The following is a 20,879-nucleotide window of genomic DNA, read 5'->3' as shown; positions in this document are numbered from 1 at the left end:
CCGTCCTGGGGAAGCCCCGGAAGGAGGGGCTGGAGGGGTACCCTCCTCACCTCCCCACATTTCAGCCACTCCACCAGCAACTGAAATCAGGGTCACCGATCACGGCTGTGAACAAGGCCTGGCCATCCTGACCCCAGCAATCCCATCAAATGCTGGGCAAACATACTTCCCCACCCCACAGGTGTGCAGACAAGTTTCCAAACCAAAGCAACCTTCATAGTCAGCCACAGTTACTCATCAAACAGGCACACCAGGCATGGTCAAAACATTCTTACCTCCTGACCCTCCCTCAATAAACTTCTGCTCAGGACCAAGTGTGGGAACCCCCAGCTCAGTGAGCCTTGGGTATCCAGCTCTGACTCCTGGGAGTTCTGGGGATGTGGGAGGTTCAGACTTGGGGGTTTTCAAGCCCCGAGGCTTTGGGAGTTAGGGTCCCAGCAGCGCAGGTGACAAGGGCTGCATGTGCTGGACTGGGAGGGGCCCGGGTGCTCACACCCATCTCCCAGCTGCTCCAGCTCCTCCGCCATCCCCTCGTCGGGTGACCAAAGGACCCTAAGGTTTCTCTGGGTGGCCCAGCCGGATAGCGGGGCTGTGTCCTCCTGCTCTTCTTGACCTGAAGCTTCTCTTACTGTCCCTGAGACTTCTCCAGACAAACCCCTCACCCCATCAACGTCCCCTTCAAAAGTCTTTCCTTTTTCTCTGTCTTCTTCCTCCTCCTCTCCAAATCCCTCCCTCTCTCTTTTTGATAACAACCCCTCTCTTCCCCTTTCCTGTTACCAGAGAATGTTAAGCCACTCTTTCTCCCATCACAGTGGTCAGTGGCCTGACTACAAGTCTCTGAAGCCATGGAGACCCTGGATGTTCCCATCACAGAGGCCTGGCCCCTCCCTGGAGGAGGAAGCATTTTCCACTCCTTCCTCTGAGTCACACCCACAACCCTCACCACCCACCTACCATAGAGATTAAATAGGGTGGCTGCTTCTTTACTGTAGCAGTGGAAACACAGAATGTCAACTTAGAGAAAAGAAAGGTTGAAACAAATGAGAACTGACAAGTTTCAGTAAGTTTGCCAGGCACAAATCACCTTGCACAAATTAACAGCATCTCTCCCCACCCACAGTAGCTGCTAGGAAATATTACTGAAAAGATACCATTCACCACAGCAATGGGAATTATAAAATACATAGGGGTTAACCAAGAATACACAAAACTTCTACACAAAACTTTTTTTTTTTTTTAATTCTAATAAAGGAAACAGAAAATGATCTTAATAAGAGCATATTCCATGCTTTTGGGCTGTATGGCCTAATAGAGGATGACTTATCTTAGATGACTCTGTAAAGACCTAATTGAATTCATGATTAATCTATAAATTCAGCTGAATCTCACTCAAAGTTCCGGTTGGACTTCTTTTTGAGGAATAATAAATAACTTTCAAAAAGAAGGGCAAAGAAGAGAGACTTGCTCAAAGACACTGCACATCCATACTGGTACAGCATGGCACCGGCTCAGTGACAGACAGACCAGTGGGACAGAATGGAAAACACTGCGATGTCCCCATGGATTGTGTTTGAACATGTACATATCAAGCTTCCCTGGGGGCTCAGACAGTAAAGAATCTGACTGCAATGTGGGAGACCTGGGTTCGATCCCCAGGTTGGGAAGATCCCCTGGAGGAGGGCATGGCAACCCACTCCAATATTCTTGCCTGGAGAATCCCTATGGACAGAGGAGCCTGGCGGGCTACAGTCCATGGGGTCGCAAAAGAGTTGGACACAACTTAGTGACTAAAATCAACAATTGTCTAGCTTATGCTATAGTAGCAAACAAGTCCCGATATCTTGATAATTGTTGAATCTAAAGTAATGGGTATAGCAGGTTCAACAATACTATCATCTCTGCTTTCATATGTTTGAAATTTTCCATAGTAAAATTTTCTTATTTTAATCTCTATGGCTTAAAACAACAAAAATGTGTTTCTTGATCCTACTATATGCCCATCATGGATCAGTCAGGTCTCTTCCCACTCCGTCCTCGCTGAGAGGCACAGACGAGTGAGCACCTGCTGTCTGCTTACATGGCAGAGGAAAAGAGCCGTGTGGGGCCGTGTGATGGAACTTAAGGCTTTTGCCTGGAAGTCAAATATATCTCACTATTGACGTTTCATTGATAAAACAAGTCACACGGCCACACTTAACTTTTGTGACTCAGGAAAATACGACCCACCTATATGCTCAGTAGGAGACCTGGAAATATTTGGCGAACAGCATAAATGATTACCACGGCTCTGAAGACACGAGTCTAGAAATTAAAGGCCAAAACGTACTGTGATACACAACAGTTTTTGTCGAAGAATTTCAACACCCCCTACCCAAATGCTCAGCTTTCTCACTTGTGATAAAACACTCAACGTTATACCAAGATTGGGAGATCCACAATGGCAGGGACAGTTTGTCTTTACCTTTCTAACCCAGAGCACCTGTTTTGTCTTTACCAGGTGCTAAATTCAGGTTTACTGAACTGAAGAGAACCTGGAGACAAGCAGTGTGAACTACCAGGCTTTCCCTTATGGAACCTATTTCTCGTCTCACTTCTTACTTTTACAGATTCAGTTTTATAAGATTTCCAGGCAGAACACGGGGGTGCTGCTGCTTTTCTAGGCCACTGGGGTGGTGGCTGCAGCCATGAAATGAAAAGATGTTTGCTCTTTGGAAGGAAAGCAATGACAAACCTAGACAGTGTATTAAAAAGCAGAGACATCACTTTGCAAACAAAGGTCCACATAGTCAAAGCTATGGTTTTTTAGTCATGTACAGATGTGAGAGTTTAACCATAAAGAAGGCCGAACACCAAAGAATTGATGCTTTTGAACTGTGGGGCTGGAGAAGACTCTTGAGGGACCCTTGGACAGCTAGAAGAACAAACCAGTCAATTCTAAATGAAATCAGTCCTGAATATCCATTGGTAGGACTGATGCTGAAGCTGAAGCTCCACTACTTTGGCTACCTGATGTGAGGAGCTGACTCATTGGAAAAGACCCTCATGCTGGGAAAGATTGAAGGCAGAAGAAAGGGACAACAGAGGATGAGATGGTTGGATGGCATCTCCGACTCATTGGGCATGAGTCTGAACAGATTCCAGGAGATAGTGAAGGACAGGGGAGCCTGGTGTACTGCAGTCCATGGGGTCGCAAAGAGACACGACTAAGTGACAAAACAACACCACCATGGTTGATCTCTCTTGGTCAAGAGCCCTGAGCTTGAACTCACTTATGCCAGGGACTCCAGAAGGGAACCTTGGGATCATCCCACCCAAAGGCATGCATTTTACAGGTGAGAAAACTGAACCTCAGACAAAGTAACCTAAGTAAGGATTTCTATTTTCTGGAAGTGTCTATGGCCGGCAGTGTGCCCTGCAGTTTGCTTCAAAAGTGTTCGGATGGAACAGAGCTAGGGAAACCCCTTCTCCCAATCTCCAGCCTCCCTCCAACTTCTTTTTCAGTCGGCGCAACCTTTAGAACCAATCACTGATATCCTCTGCCCCTGGAGCAGCCAACACCTTTTTTTGAGCTTAGCTCTTATTTCCACTCAACCATGAGCTCTCAGATTCGACAGAATTATTCCACAGAGGTGGAGGCCGCAGTCAACCACCGAATCAACACGCATCTGTGGGATTCCCACACCTACCTTTTCCTGGGTGTCTGTTTCAACTGCGGTGATGTGATTCTCGAGGGCCTGGGCCACTTTTTCTGCGAACTGGCCAAGGAGAAGCGCGAGGTCCCTGAGCATCTCCTGAGGATGCAAAACCAGCACAGTGGCTGCACCATCTTCCAGGATGTGCAGAAGCTGTTTCCAAGACGAGTGGGGTAAAACTCTGGACTCTATGAAAGCCATCAAGCTCATAGAGAAGAACCTGAACCAGGCCTTTTGGGTCTGCATGTCCTGGTCCTGACTGTGTGGACTCCCAGCTCTGGCTTCCTGGAGAGCCGCTGCCTAGATGAGCAGGTGAAACTTATCAAGCAGATGGGCAGCTGACTGACTAACCTCCCAGGCTGGCTGGTCCTCAGGTGGGGCTGGATGAGGACCTCTTTGAAAGGCTTGCCCCCAAGCATGACTAGGAGCCTCTGGAGCCCAGCAGCCTTTGAGGAACCCCTCTGCATCCCCCCTGGTATCAGGGTTTCTGCCTGAGCATCTCTCTGTAGCCCCTGGGCAGCTTTTTAACCACCCTGGAGCCCTCTCCCAAGTCCTGGACTAAATGAAAACAATTTTTTAAAAAGTCTATGTGGCCTAAATCCCTTTGGCTTAGCATTCTTCAAAATGCTTGTGGCTGAACAGAATTTGCAACCCCGGTGTGGTGCTCTCTGTACACCATACTGTATCCAGCCATCCTGTAAACTGCCACATGTTCAGCAAAAGTAAAATTAACAGAGAGAGTTGTTTGTACACTGTAGGCAATTCTGCCTGCTATTCCGCTCAGTGAAGGGATTCGAATCCGCTGTTCCCAGTGGGCCTTGCTCCTGCCTCCTGCCTCCTCCTCATCGTGTCAGAACTGGCCAGGTTCGGTGACGCTCTAGCGCAGTCCTAGATGCAGGCCAACCCTTCTCCCGGGGCTCCACTGAAGAGACAATGTTCTGTCCCAACACCTTAGTGAGGAATGGTGTCATGGGCTCTAATGTGGCACTTCTGATTGCTTTCCAAGGGTCATCTGGCCCATCCTTCCAGCCTTTAGAACCTGAGCCTGGGTGTGCTGGCTCTGCGGTAATCACTGCCAGCACAGGGGACAGGCTGCCAGGAAAGAAGCCATGCAGATCAGCACGTGTGTTCAATGACCCCCCCCCCCCTCTTGCTGCGGCATCTTAAGGGCAGGGGAGTGTGGAGAGAAGGAAAACTTGAACAAACCTATACATCACTGGACTATAAACATTCATTAAAATATCGAGGGATTTGAAGGTTTAATGACCCAGCAAAGATGGAAAATACAGTTAAATGCAGATCTCAGTCATTAAAAATGCGTTTTGCACGCCACATTTACCTCCCATGAAAATGGTGGGGGTTGGGGGGCAGAATACACTTAGGGTGAGATTGCCACAGCTCCCCGAGAGGACGGGTCAGAAGGGTGAGTCACACTTCTCACTGAGTGCCCAGTGGGGTCAAAGCTCTCAGGTGCTCGGGTGGTCTTCCCGTGGAGGCTGGTGGCTCTGTCACCATTTAAAGCTGCAGCCAATCCACCACTGCAGAGCCTTCTGAACTGTGCAAGACGCAGGACGCTCTCTCCTGAGAAAACTCCCCTCACAGGCAAAGATGCCAGGAGGGTGCTGGCTTGGCAGAAGCATCAGGAAGTGAGGCAGCTGGAGAAATGTATGTGACAAGAAACAGGAGCAACTGGGAGCAACATCCTAGAGAGAACAAGTTAGCCTCTGACCACAGCATGTTTCTTTTTTCTGACCAGACCTTCCTTTTTGTGTTAGTTTGTTAGGGTTACTGTAACAAAGCACCAGACACTGGGTGGCTTAACCAAAAGAACTTTATTTTCTCACTGTAACGGAGGCTAGAAGTCGAAGATCAGGGTGCCGGCAGGCTTGGTTTCCTCTGAGGCATCTCTCCTTGGCTCGCAGACGGCCACCTTTTCCCTCTGCCTTCACACCCCTCCCCTCCTCCTGTTTCCAGATCTCTTCTTATAAGGACACCAGTCATTGCTGGATCAGGGCCCACCCTAAAGACCTCATTTTAACTTAATTACCTCTTTAAAGCCCCAGTTTCCAAATCAGTCACATTCTAAGGTACTGGGGTTTAGGACTTCAACATATAAATTTGGGGGGGCACAAGCCAAACCAAAAGAGTTGTTAAATGATTATAACACCTTCAAAAGGAGGCTTGGGGAGGGGCTGCTTTGTTTTATAGAGAAAAGTAAATGTTCATAATGTGTGGAGTGGCTTCTGCCTTTCTAAGTTTTTTACTCCAGTGATACAGGGTGAACGTGTTAGCTGCTCAGTCGTGTCTGACTCTTTGCAACCCCACGGACTGTAGCCCACCAGGCTCCTCTGTCCATGGAATTCTCCAGGCAAGAACCTGGAGTGGGTTGCCACTCCCATCTCCAGGGGATCTTCCCGACCCAGGGATCGAACTCAGGTCTCTTGCATTGGTAGTGGGTTCATCACAAGCACCACCTGGGAAGTCCTCAGAACATATAGTTAAGTGAACAAAAACAAGTAATGCTTGCTTTACAATATACAAAAGTATATTACCATTTTGAAAAAGGGGGGTGGGTGGGTAGGTATGTATATTTTTAAAAAAACTTGGAAGAATGAAAAACAAAAAAGAGGGAGTCCTAAAGACCGCCTTTAATGCTAAAGATAGTGTGACTAAGATGTCAGGTCCCGACCTCTGAGAGTGAAAGTGGGAGCAAAGGGACAAGCACCCTGGCCGGTCCCTCCACCCAGTTCAGGTGAGTGTGAGGAGGAAGCTGCGGGAGTGTCTGTCCTGTATAGCGCCCAAGACGGGTGCTTCAAAGAGATTTTCTCCTTTTAATTGTTTACAGTTTCGCTTTGAGATAGGTATTTTTATTACCCTCATTCATAGATAAGGAAAGGAGAGCCAAGAGCAGTTAAGCAACTTGATCAAACCCATAAAGCAAGTTGCCAAAAACAGGGCTGTACACCCCGGCCTCGGGATCCCAGCCACTGCCTCCCTCTCTGGTTGGATGCCGGCTGGAGCTCCTGGGCCGTGGCCACAGGGAGGTCATGCTTCCTTAGGGACCTGGTTTCTGCCTCCTCCTTCACACCCTCCAAAGAGTGGGCCACCAGGCCCAGCTGCAAGGGAGAGGGCTTCTCCCAGCCTCCCGTCTCCTCTTCTGCTTGGGGGTGGAGTGCCTCTAAGCCACTGGTTTTCAATGTAATTGTGTATGAAAATTGCTTGAGGAGCTTTCAATATTACTGATGCTCAGGTCCTACCCTTAGAGATTTAATTTGTATGGGTTGCAGCCTAGGCATGGGGATTTTAGAAACCCCCCAGATAATCGAATTGCAGGAGATGTGAGTTTGATCCCAGGGTTGAGAAGATGCGCTGGATAGGAAATGGCAACCCACTCCAGTATTCTGGCCTGGAAAATTTCATGAACAGAGAAGCCTAGTGGGCTACAGTCCATGGGGTTGCAGAGTCAGACATGACTGAGCAATTAAGCACGCGTGCGCGCACATACACACACACACACAGGTAATCCTAATGTGCAGCAGTTTGAGAAGCAGAGCTTTGAGCTCCTGCTGTTTTCACGTGTACTCAGGTCAGGGATCATAGGCATCACCTGGATGTTAGACCTGCATGCTCTCTGGCCCCGCCCAGACATACTGAATTAGAAATTTGTGTGAACAGACAGTGAAGGGAAGGGGGTCCATGACTTCACAAGCCTTCCTCATGATTCTCTGTGTCCCAAAGCTTGAGAACCACCGCTTGGTGCAGCAAGCCAGAGACAGACCCTCTGGTGCTGTGGTTTGCTTCATGAACTGTCACAAAATTGCAGTGTTATTACCAAGGAAGATTAAGTTGATGGTCCCGGGCAATGAGACTGTCCAGGCCTTTCCCCTGAGAATAAAACTTCAAGGCCTGTGAGCATGTGTTTAACTGTGATTTGGAATCGACTGGAGGAGAATCGGCTCCATGCTTCTCTCTTGGCTTCTCCAGGCTGCGGGCAATCCTTGGGGCTCCTTCGTTTGTAGACCAACTGCTCCAGTCTCTGCCTCTGTCCTCACATGACCTTCCCCTCTGTGTCTCGATTTTCCCTCTCCCTTCTCTTATTAGGACAGTCCCTGGACTTAGGGCCCACCCTAAATTTGTTGTGTGGATCACAACAAACTGTGGAAAATTCTTAAAGAGTTGGGAATACCAGACCACCTTACCTGCCTCCTGAGAAATCTGTATGCAGATCAAGAAGCAAGTTAGAACTCAACATGGAGCAATGGACTGGTTCCAAATTGGGAAAGGAGTTTGTCAAGGTTGTATATTGTCACCCTGCTTATTTAATTTATATGCAGAGTAAATTATGCAAATTGCCAGGCTGGATGAAGCACAAGCTGGAATCAAGATTGCTGGGAGAAATATCAATAACCATATTTAGCTTCATATTCATATTCAGCTTCAGCATCACTTCATGGCAAATAGATGGGGAAACAATGGAAACAGTGGCAGACTTTATTTTCTTGGGCTCCAAAATCACTGCAGATGGTGACTGCCATGAAATTAAAAGACGCTTGTTTGCTCCTTGGAAGAAAAGCTATGACCAACCTAAACAGCATATCAAAAAGCAGAGACATTACGTTGCCGACAAAGGTCCGTCTTGTCAAAGCTATGGTTTTTCCAGTAGTCATGTATAAATGTGAGAGTTGGACCATAAAGAAGGCTGAGCGCCGAATAATTGATGCTTTTGAACTGTGGTGTTGGAGAAGACTCTTGAGAGTCCCTTGGACAGCACGGAGATCAAACCAGTCAATCCTAAAGGAAAGCAGTCTTGAATATTCATTTGAAGGACTGAAGCTGAAGCTCTAGTACTTTGGCTAGCTTCTGTGAAGAACTGACTCATTGGAAAAGACCCTGATGATGAGAAAGATTGAAGGCAGAAGAAGGGGATGACAGAGGATGAGATGGTTGGATGGCATCACTAACCGATGGACATGAGTTTGAGCAAGCTCTGGGAGTTGGTGATGGACAGGGAAACCTGGCATGCTGCAGTCCATGAGGTCACAGAGTTGGATACGACTGAGCTGCTGAACTGAACTGACTGAATCTAGGATGATCTTATCTCAAGGCCTTCCACTCACTCACACCTGCTAAGGTTCTATTTCCAAATAGGGTCACCCTCACAGGTGGTGGGGGAGGGGGTTAGGGTTGAGTGTACCTTTGGGGGGCCTGCCATTCAACCCCACTGCAAATGGGAAACAAATTCCACTTTCTCACAGCAGCCCTCTCTAATGCTGATTCAGGGCAGAGGGGTGACCTGAGGAACCTGCTTCTCTCGGGGGCAAACACAATGGGCCTGGAATTCAGCACTGAAGACTGTCTTCATAGAGTTCTCCATCAATGTGCTTTCCTGAGAGCTCACTGAAGCGTGCAGCAGAGCTGAGCTCTCTCTGTGCTACTGAATTTATATAAAAGGAAAAACTGAAGCTTAAGGAGGGCTTCCCAGGTGGTGCTAGTGGTTAAGAACTGGCCTGTCAATGCAAGAGACATAAGAGACGTGGGTTCAATCCTTGGGTCAAGACGATCCCCTGGAGAAGGGCAGGGCAACCCACTCCAGTATTCTTGCCTGGAGAAGCCCATGGACAGAGCAGTCTTGTGGGCTACAGTCCATGGGGTCCTTAAGAGTCGGACACAACTGAGGGAGGTTGACTTGCTCAAGCTCCCAGAGTTAAGGGAGCTTAACTCCCTCCTCCCCCTCTAACTGTGCTGCTGGTTCTGTTGCTATCAGCTGCTTTCAGAAGTCATGACTTAGCCTGATTGTCTTCAAGAAAGTAGGGGGCTGGGGATCTCTCACCTGGGACCAGTGGTATAATTATGGTGCCAGCCAGCTGGTCACCGAGAGCTCCTGGGGATGATGGTCTGGTCACTTCTTTCTGAGTTTCCCATGACCTCTTTCAGTGCCACTTCTACACACACAGAGCGCCTTGTGCCTGCCAGGCACTTGGCCTCTGGGAGGAACTCAGTAAATGTGAATAGAATGGTTTTTTTGTTTGCTTGTTTTTGGCCCCAGCTCAGCAGGAAACCCATTTGATATACATAGTCAAATAAAATACATCTATTTCTGGGACTTAACAATCCAGGGGACCCACAGACACACTTCAGTGTACCGTCAGAGTAGAAACAGTGGGTTCCGACACCAATCTCCTTGCTCTTGTCAACTCAAAACTGTGAAATGCTGTGAGCAAGCAACCGGGAGACTGGTGTGGGTGCCGTCACGTCCAGGTGGCTCTGTGGGGCCCAGTCAGTGATGTCAGGTTGCTTTCATCTTTAGGGTCGTCATCACTGAGCCCAGGGCTCAGGTTGTTTGCTCACCTCAGCCACAGCTGCTGCAGCTTCTAGGAATTCAGTCACGTGTGGCTTGAACGACCCGTTTCCCTTCCCAGGACTCCTGCCTCCCTGTTCCCTGTTGCCAGCTGTCAGCCCTTGGGATTCTAGCTCCCAGTCTGACTATCCCACCATCACGTCAAACCAAAATTTTAAAAATCAACCTACCTTCCCCTATCAGAATAGTTCCCCTTGCTAACCCTTCCCATCTGCTTAATGGTACCACCTGGAAAGCTGATGTCACTGCTTGGCCCTCGTCTTTCCGCTCTTCTCTACAGGCGACCATGTGGGGAGATGAGGAAGGGAACCAACAGTTTTGAGCACTCACCACAATGAGACAGACCAGGGGCTGATGCTAACTCACTGATCTTCTCAATAATCCCGGGAGGGGAGGGCAGGGTGACTGTCCTAATTTCAGAAGTGAAAAACCAAGGCTCAGAACGGTCGAGGTCTTGGGGCCGTGCAGCCGTGAGGTGGGATCTGGACCCCGCCCGTGTTCTCTGCACGTGGCAGTGACGCTTAGCCTGACGTGCGCATCCCTTGGTGATTCCCTAACTGCTGCTTCTCTCGAACTTCCGCTAGCACTGCCTAGCCCAGGCCTTCACCACCTCCCTCCTCAACAGCGCTAGCAGTTTCCCAGCTATTCAGTGCTTCTACTCTTTCCTGCTGTAATTTGCCCGTGTCCAACACTTTCTATTTCTTTTATGTCTCCCACAGTGCCTGGCCCAGGACTGGACACGGGGTAGACACTCAGCACATCTTGTTAGCGGAATGATAAGGGCCTGGCGCCTTGGGAGATTAATTATCTAGCATCTAAGTAAGAGTTTTGATTAGGCTAGGCATCATCTGATTTGCTGCCTTCCAAGAATGGCAGGTACAGACTAGGTTAGGAGTGTGGTTGACTTGTTACCATCCTTAGTGATGAAGGATGAGGATGGAATTTATGCGGGAAGTTCATAGCTAAGCGACAATTACTTCTTAAAGCCCTTAGCTTCATCTTCTCCACTGACAAATCTGTAGCCAGTCTGTTTCTCTACTGCTGCACAGCTTCAAGGGAAGTCAGACAGTCCCAGGGTATTCTTTACCTACACACCAGGAGCCACAAGTCCAAGGAACTGCTGGATTCTCGGGTGACTTGGATGAAGAAAGTCAAAGTAACTTTAGCTTAATCTGACCCAGGAAGGTCTGATACACATTTCATGCAAATCAAAACCATAATGAGGTATTCCTTCACACACTAGAGCATTAAGGACCAGAAGAGTCAGCTCCATATGTAATCTTGGAACAGCAATGTGATGAAAAGTATATGCTCGTGATGAATGTCAAGAGTTCCTGGTCTCTTGGGTTTGGTACCTTGGGAGATCAAGGTGGTAGAGGATAGTGTGTAGGAGCAAGGCTCTGCAGACAAATTCCAAGATTTGGTCCTGGTGATGCCATTTATTAGCTATTTGATCTTGAATAAATTATTCTCTGGTCTTAAGTTTTCTCATATATAAAATGGAGATAATTCTAGCACCTATCTCCTAAGGTTGTAGTGATGATGAAACAAGTAAATATAGGCAAAATATACACCAAGTGCTTAACCAATGTTACTACAACCTTAAAAGCTAATCTATTTTCACAAAAATCATTATTTCTGCACAGTAAGCATTAAAAGCTTCAAACTCCTCACTGCCCCTCCCCTCTACTAGCTTCCTGAGGCAGTGAATTAAAATAATAGACTTGATCTTTGTCTCTTAAAGTCAACTGAGCAGTTATTCCTAACCAGTGTTGTCTATTGCAATGCAAATTAATATAAACTATTCATTTTATCTCAAAATCACTTCAGACTCCCACAGTCATTAATTTCAAACCCAGACTTGCCTTTGTACACAATTATTAGTTCTTCTCACAGGGCTGGGAATGTAGCACTTTCATTCATTAACAAAAAGTTTAGTAGCCCTTCTTGGTGGTGGTGGTGGTGGTAGCCACGGCGGTGACTGAATCGAGCCCAACAGAGCGCTGGAGTCAATATGTTGGAAATTCCCATTTGCTGCTGCAGAAAAGTTATACCATCTCGATGGGGTTTTTAGGCTGAAAGCATGGCAGTTTCTCTACCTTGTTAACAGGATAGGGGGTTCCAGAAAGGAGGTGGCTGTGGGATCCTAAGCAAGCCCTCACCTGTCTGTGTCTTTAGATATCTCTAAAACAAACAGATTATACTAAAAGGTGCAGTGGTTCTTTCCCTTCCAAAAGGCCCTATGTAGATGTAAACCCTGTATCAGGAAGCTGGGCTCTTTTTTTAAAAACTATATTAAAATACTCCCCTCTGACCCCAGCATTGCCACCCCACACCTAAACACAGACACAGTGAAATTATAAAACAGCATCCATTTATTAGTGCTAAGTGCCAAGTGCTTTACATACATCATGACTCTAAAGCTCACAATAAACTTCTGAGGTAGCTATTAGTTTTCAGACACCCAGAGAGGCCACGGTGAAGGCCAAAGAGGGAGCCTAGATTCTTTCCTGTGGAAGAGGAACCCGAGCCAGGCGACCGAGGCCCTCCCAGTGCTTGACCACACCGTCTATACATCTAGCTTACTGCATTCCCAAGCCTTCGCAGTCAGCCGTGGTCCTGGGACCGGGCAATTCTTGTGGGCCGCTTCCTGACATCCCAAGTGTGTTATGGCACTGTGTCCTGGCGGTTCTGCTTTTCCAATCTGTTTTGGGTGGGCTGATTTTATGAAGCAGTGCAACAAGCGTTCTCTTCAGGCTCTTGAGAGCCTCCAAGGCAGACAGACATTCTGTACTTTTGATTCCAAACTGCCTCCCCTCCTCTCAAAAACTCAAGGCCCTCGACAGTCTCACTGGAGAGAGAGATTCAGCTCCCCAGATTCAGCTCCCTCCTGTGGCTTTTCAGTTTGAGTCAGGCCGCTGGGCAAGGCGGCAGTGATGTGACCTCACTTTCGGTATCTGGTTTCAAAGCACATATTTAAGCCTCCGATTCTACTGCAGCTGCACATTTTCTGAGCCTTTATCTTCTATCCCTGCCTTCAGAACTTGAGTCTATGCGGCCAAGCTCCCTCTCTCTCTCTCACACACATTCTCATTCATTCTCCATCTCTTTGAAAATATTTCAGTGGAAAACTAGCACATCGGAATTAAGACGGTTCCCTGTGACAAGAAAGCACACACAGAAGTGAGAACCAGCGTTCTTACAACCGCAGTCATAAGGGATGTCTGGAACCATTCTCCTCTTCACAGGGCCGAGAGCTCCAACAGAACTCATCAGAGACTAAGGCAGGCTCAGAATGAGAAACACACAGTTATTACGAGCAGCTGCATTCATCTGAGTTCCTGGAGGGATGTGGGGGAAGACTGGCATTCATTCACTGCTCTGGAAAAGCCTGATGCCATCAGCACCCAAAGGAGCGGGTTCTGGGCGCCGTGTGGTGCATCCACCAGGCCGCTGCCCCTGCAAAGGCGGGGTCCAGGCTCTCCAGGGACTTGGGGGCACAGGGCCTCCTTACCCCCGTCGCTGGGGCACCGAGGGGCGGGGCCCAACCTGTCAGAGGTGGGCGGGGCCACGTGGGAGGACTTCCTGAGCAGTTCTGCACACCGCCCCCTCCCCCCACCCCTAACCTTCACAGAAACAGTTCACGCGTCCTAAGTCCGCGCCCTGCCCTGGGCGTTGCAGAGGCACAGGGCCCAGCCAGGAACCTGCAGTCCCGTCGGCCCCTCAGGGATCAAAATCCTGCCATCTGCGAAAGGAAGGCGCCGCTTTATTTCCAGGTGGTCCTTTCTTTGGGTGGGGCTTTCCCTCTGGTTTTTAACAAGAAGAAATACAGAACACTCAGCTAAATTTGAATTTCAGATAACAAATATGTTTTGGTATAAATATGTCCCCAATACTGCAAGGGGCATGCTTATATTAAAACATTTTTTGTTATTTATCTGAAATTCAAACGGCACTGGGTGTCCTGTATTTTATCTGGCAACCATACACCCTTACAGTATTCCCTCCCCTAGGCCCTCCCAGGGAGTGCTTATCTTGCAATGTGCTCTCAAGCAGAAATTCCTCAGTTCTGATTCTCCTGGGTTTCCTGGTGAAAAAGCAGACTTCAGGCCACATCTACTGAATATAATTTCCAGGGGTAGGACCCAGAAATAAACATTTTATCAAGGTGGTTGTCTAGGTGATTCTGACGCACATTTGTATTAGTTGTTTACTGCCTCCAAACAAATTCCCTAAAACACAGAGGCTGAAAACAACCACATTGTCTCACAGTTCATGTGAAACAGGAATTTGGGATTGACAGCTTTGTGATTCTGGCTAAGCTTCTCTCATGATACTGCAATCAAGGGGTTGGTTCAGGCTGCAAACATCTCTAAAGACTGTTCTGTTGCTGGAGAACCTGCTTCCAAGCTCAGGTCCTTTCTGGCTATTAGGTGGAAACGTCAGTTCTTCAACACGTGGGCTGATGCCTTTTCCCAGAGCTAGGGATGACAGAGACAAAGACATACAGAGAGGGAGGGAGAGAGAGGGGAACTCTCCAAGACAAATCCACATTCAAGGGAAGAGAATTACACCAGATCATCCATACCAAGAGGCAGAATCATTGGAGGGCTGTCTTAAGAGGCTGTCCACCACCATATTCAAGTTGGAGAATTATGATAACAAGTTAGTCCTCAACATACCACAACCAAAATCACATTTAAAAATTGGAAGTCTTCCTTTACTCACTTTTTTCCTGTTTGCATCCCTCCTCCCCATTTACCCCTTGGGGGTTTAAGACAACAACAAGCAGGAAGTAAGAAAAAATGAGGAAGAAAAACAGTCTAAATGACAATCTTAGGAGACTAGCAAAATGTTAAAATTTTTAAATGCCTGCAAATATTGAGGAGAAAATTAAACACCAATCCCACGCATATATGGCTGTGTCCACCCCAAAAAACCTCAGCATTCAATGTGACTCTTGAAGAATATCCTATGAGGACTTCTGAAAATATTAATATAAGGTGACCAGTTGTCCCAATTTGCCTCAGGTTTTTCCCAGATCCTGGGAAACCCTTCAGTCTCAGGCAAATTGAGATGGTTATCTTCTTAACATGGAGCCGATAAGAAATCAACCACTCTGCCCTTGTCTATAGACTGAGTGGGCCTATCTTGTGATGAAGTGGACAGCGTGGGCTTTGAGCTAAAAGCCCACCAACAGGTGCCCTCAGCTGTGACTGTAAGCTATCTCACACAGAAAGCAGGCCCCATAAATCTGCTTTAGTGAAGCTTAAGTATAACGATGCCCATGGAAGTGCCTTGTAAACTGAGAGGTACTGCCTAGATGCTCTTTTCTACTCTTTTGAAGAGAAGACCCTGATCCTAATGTGAAAGGTGGGACCAAAGTCATCACCAGTTTATACTTTTGCAACCAAATGTGACATTGTCTCTTTCAATTAGGCAGATGTCCTGGCCTCCAGAAAAGTAAACACAGCCCACAAAAGCCATATGACACACCTTTAATCTTCATCTAATTTGCATTTTAATCCCCCAGATTGATTCACACTGTTCCCTCCAGAAACTGCTATACTACTGAAAAGGACAGTCATCTCTATTGTATCCTCAATGACAAGTTTCCCAGAAAATCTGTGCGAAGTCTTGATAGCAAAGACATGATTCATTTTTTCACAGCTCTGAGGGTGTGATTCCCTCCTCTCCGGAGAAAACCTGTCACCAGCGGCGCTCCTTCCCTCACCCTCCTCTTCTATCCCTCCAGGCTTGGGAGGATTTTTTTTTTTTTTTTTGGTAGTGAGAAAGGCAGGAGTCTGTAAATCATGTTCAGGTGTTCAAGGCAGGAGTCTGTATATCATGTTCAAGTGTTCATTCCCTCTCTTTTTTTCTTCTGACTTTACCAGTTCTGTGCAGGCCTGCCCAATTATATTAATGATGCCAAATCTCAAAATCAAAATAGGAAATGCCATTTTGAACAGATGCCAGTGACTTTTGAGGAGGGCCAGTTAGCAAGATCAGCCACGACTTGTGTTTTGTCCACTCTCCTCCTTCACCCACCCCTGTACCCTGGCTGTGCGTCCCAGGCACCCAACAAAGATGCCGGACTGATGACGATGCCGAAGAAAGCCCATCTGGTCTGGCCTGTTCCCTGCCACTCTGCCACCGTATAAGACAGGAGCTCTCCTGAGTCTCAATGGGAAGAATGATGTCTGGCACTACTGCAGCATGGGGCAATGTGCAAGGATCAAATCAGATTCATGTAAATGAAAGATGTTTAAAAATCTTAAGAGTGCCATATAAATGTAAGGAGTTAGGTTTTATTAGAGTCCTTCCTTCAGCCTGCTTCAGGTATCTGCATAGCTGAGTACTCCTGTAGTAGTATAATCTGCACTGTTCACTAGATGAGAATTTCTACTTACTGACCTCAGCCAGCTTATCTCATAACTATAATCATCTTAACACAGCCACAAAGCTGTTGCCTTATGGCTTCTGTTTTATAGTTTTAACACTTAAGAGGCTGATTTTTGGCCCTATGCTAAAGACCAGTCTTCAAGGTGTGTCCTTTCCTTGATATGCAAGACGGTCATACCTCAGTTTATGAAGTAGTCTTTAGCTTTCCATTTTATAACATCTCTACATAAAAACAGACTGTTTTAAAAATCTGTTTTTGAAATTTTTCTAGCAAAATAAAACTGATTTTAAAAAAACAGCAATGCTTAAGCTAAACTTAAACAAGTACCATAATTAAAGAAGGGAATATAAACACATTTCCTCTGTTCATTAAGTTGCATGCAAGCTTATATTTAATGTATAATCAAAACATTCACAGCCATATCAAAAGAAATGACAAAAAGTGTTCACTAATAACTCTACCTGCCTGATACAAGTGACTAGTCTGAAAACGAAACTAAGTAAATTATTTCACTATGGCATTTTTCTTCTGGAGGAGAAAGGATGGGTTGAAAGACTCAACCTTATTCAGGGCACTTAGGGAGTAGGCCTAAGGGTGAATGCTATGCATAAACTCTCAGCACATCCTTGTTTTTTCTGAGCAAAGACACTGTGAGGTTAATTTTATGTGTCAATATGGCTGGGCCACGGAGCCTAGATTACTAATCAAATATTCTGGATGTTTCTGCAAGGGTGTTTTTGGTCAAGTTCAGTTCAGTTCAGTCGCTCAGTCATGTCTGACTCTTTGCGACCCCATGAACTGTAGCACTCCAGGCCTCCCTGTCCATCACCAATTCCCAGAGCCTACCCAAACTCATGTCCATCGAGTCAGTGATGCCATCCAACCATCTCATCCTCATCCCCTTCTCCTCCTGCGCTCAATCTTTCCCAATATCAGGGTTTCTTCAAGTGAGTCAGCTCTTTGCATCAGATGGCCAAAGTACTGGAGTTTCAGCTTCAACATCAGTCCTTCCAAAGAACACCCAGGACTGATCTCCTTTAGGATGAACTGGTTGGATCTCCTTGCAGGCAAAGGGACTCTCCAGAGTCTTCTCCAACACCACAGTTCAAAAGCATCAATTTTTCGGCGCTCAGCTTTCTTCACAGTCCAACTGTCACATCCATACATGATCACTGGAAAAACCATAGCCTTGACCAGAGGGACCTTTGTTGGCAAAGTAATGTCTCTGCTTTTTAATATGCTGTCTAGGTTGATCTTAACTTTCCTTCCAAGGAGTAAGCATCTTTTTATTTCATGGCTACAATCACCATCTGCAGTGATTTTGGAGCCCCAAAAATAAAGTCAGCCAGTTTCCCCATCTATTTGCCATGAAGTGATAAGACCGGATGCCATGATCTTCGTATTCTGAATGTTGAGCTTTAAGCCAACTTTTTGACTCTCCTCTTTCACTTTCATCAAGAGGCTCTTTAGTTCTTCTTCGCTTTCTGCCATAAGGGTGGTATCATCTGCATATCTAAGGTTACTGATATTTCTCCCGGCAATCTTGATTCCAGCTTGTGCTTCATCCAGCCCAGTGTTTCTCATGATGTACTCTGCATATAAGTTAAATAAGCAGGGTGACAATATACAGCCTTGATGTACTCCTTTTCCTATTTGGAACCAGTCTGTTGTTCCATGTCCAGTTCTAACTGTTGCTTCCTGACCTGCATACAGGTTTCTCAAGAGGCAGGTCAGGTGGTCTGGTATTCCCATCTCTCAGAATTTTCCAGAGTTTGTTGTGATCCACACAGTCAAAGGCTTTGGCATAGTCAATAAAGCAGAAATAGATGTTTTTCTGGAACTCTCTTTTTCAATGATCCAGCAGATGCTGGCAATTTGATCTCTGGTTCCTCTGCCTTTTCTAAAACCGGCTTGAACGTCTGGACATTCACGGTTCATGTATTGCTGAAGCCTGGCTTTTTGGTTGAGGTTAACATGTAAATTGGTAAACTTTCAGTAAAACAGACTGTCCTCCCTTATACAGGTGGCCTTCACCAACCAGGTGAAGGCCTAAATAGAATAAAGACTTGGGGGGTGTCAGACTGCGTCCCTCAACTTCTCTTAGGCTTGATTTCCTTGTCTGAAAAACTGAAAGCACCTTGTAAACACTACTATACAATGTCTGGTGTTATATTTATTGTATTCCCTAAATTCACAGTAGCAGCTAACACTTGAGGACATCGTATGTGCCAGGTTCTGTGCCACGTACATATATCATCTCATTTACTACATCCAACAACCTACATGGGGAACAGCAGTACTGACCCCATTTTACCAAGAAGAGACTAAGGTATAGAGAAGTTAAGGTACTTGCCTTAGGTCACACAGACGGGATGCAGCAGAGCTGGGACTTACACCTAGATCTATCAGAACGGAATGGTCTCCCCAGTGATTAGCTCTGTGACCAGGGGGGAACTATTCAAGTTCTGACATTCTTGTATGTAGCGTGGGATACCTGTATGTCTCCCAATCCTGGTGTGAGAATTCAGGGGATCACATTCTAGCACAGGGGAGGCATCTAGCACAGTGTCTGGTGTGCGCTCAGAGTGGAACAAGATTTCCACTCCAGACCGCTGGGTACCGCACTGCCAGTCCCCGGGCACAGAGGATGGCTGATGGCCATAAGCCAAAAGGAGCCAGATTCACTGGAAATCAAAGGCCACTTTGCCACACTTACTAAAATTTTGTTTCAAGAAATGTTCTTCCTGAGAAGAGTCAATGAATTTGAACAATTTTTGTTTTTCTTCTATGTTAAGACTTTTAATATGTTCTTCTTAAATATATTTATAAGAAGCCTAATTTACTCTATAACTCAAACCTTTTGGCAAATCAAACATTCCTTAAAATACTAATGAAATACATCTCATATTTAAAAATACAGCTATGAGATTATTGTGTTAGTCTGCTCAGGCTGCCATAACCAAGTCCCAGAGACTAGCTAAAGCAACAGAAATTTATATTCTCACAGTAGTGGAGGCTAGAGGTCCAAGATCAAGGTGCCAGCAGGGTTGGTTTCTTCTGAGGCCTCTCTCCTTGGCTTGCCAACGGCAGCCTCCTCCCTGTCTTCACATCTTCCCTCGTTATACAACTGTGTCCTAATCTCCTCCTGTAAGGAAACCAGTCATACTTGGTTATGGTCCACCCGAATGGGGCTTCCCTGGTGGTGCCAGCGGTAAAGAACCTGTCTGCCAACAGAGATGTATTTGATCTCTGGGTCAGGAAGATTCCCTGGAGGGCATGGCAACCCACTCTAGTATTCTTGCCTGGAGAATCCCGTGGACAGAGGAGCATGGTGGGCTACAGTCCAGATGGTCGCAAAGAGTTGGATACAACCGATTCGACTGAGCACGCAGTACACTAATGGCCTCATTTCAACTTAATTACCTCTTTAAAGGTCTATCTCCAAATATAGTCACCTTCTGAGGTATTGCAAGCCAGGACTTCAACATGTGAATTCTCAAGGTACACAATTTAGCCCAAAACAAATATATATTTGTTAACTATATTTACATTAAAATAAATTCCTATTTATTGGACATCTTCAGAATCACTGACTATGCGTGAAGAATACATTCACTGACTGTATTTGAGAAAATGCATGCATGAATATATTCATACAGAGAGACTCTTTGAAACAAGCTTTCAGTAAACTGGTTATTTCGGTAAACTTGACAAGTTGGCCATATGGTGAAATGACACTTGTTCAGTCATCTCTCTGAGAATCAACAATTGGGCATATTGATCCAGAGCTGATGAAAACCTGTATGAACCACAATCTAACGGGACCTCCCCACCCCCAAGAGCATCACACTGTTCCCTGAGAGAGAAAAGCACAGAAAGCCATAATCGACTAGGGAAACAAGGGCAGCAGGTGGTTGACAGGGGGCCAGGAAGAGGTGTTCTGAGGGAGGAAGGCGTGGGGGAACCTCCAGATCTGAAGGAGGTCAGTTCAGCAGAGTGCTCCCCTGGGAGCCTCCAGATCCTGGTTCAGGGGATGGGTTGGGGAGAGAGAGAAGGGTGAACCTGGAGATAACTCCTATTTCCCAACTCTGCATTTCTTTCCCCCCTTCCCCAGGTCTCCCCCAGTCAGGCCCCAGGGGCAGTTCTGCCACAGTTGCCACTTGCTAGTCTCCCCACTAGTGAATCCTTTAGCAGCTTAAGCTCCCTCATGTCGAGGCCCAAGTCCCCTCTTTCATTCATTTAACAGTGAAAACACAGGGTACTGGTGATGAATCTCTTTCCCCCTAGGTGCAAGCGAGTGTGCTAAGTTGCTTCAGTCATGTCTGACTCTTTGCGACCCCATGGACTGTAGCCTGCCAGGTTCCTCTGTCCTTGGGGTTCTCCAGGCAAGAATACTGGAGTGGGTTGCCATTCCCTCCATCAGGGG

At 46.6% G+C, this 20,879-nt stretch overlaps 1 pseudogene; it reads left to right on the top strand.

The window, feature by feature from the left end:
- The first annotated feature begins 3,593 nt into the window (after nucleotides 1–3,593).
- LOC133066388 (ferritin light chain-like) lies at nucleotides 3,594–4,117 on the top strand (annotated as a pseudogene).
- The last annotated feature ends 16,762 nt before the right edge of the window (nucleotides 4,118–20,879 follow it).

This window comes from Dama dama, chromosome 12 (assembly GCF_033118175.1).
Source record: "Dama dama isolate Ldn47 chromosome 12, ASM3311817v1, whole genome shotgun sequence".
In the NCBI taxonomy this organism is placed as follows: domain Eukaryota; kingdom Metazoa; phylum Chordata; class Mammalia; order Artiodactyla; family Cervidae; genus Dama; species Dama dama.
Note: the sequence above shows the minus strand (reverse complement) of the source record. Positions and strands in the feature narration are given on the sequence as shown.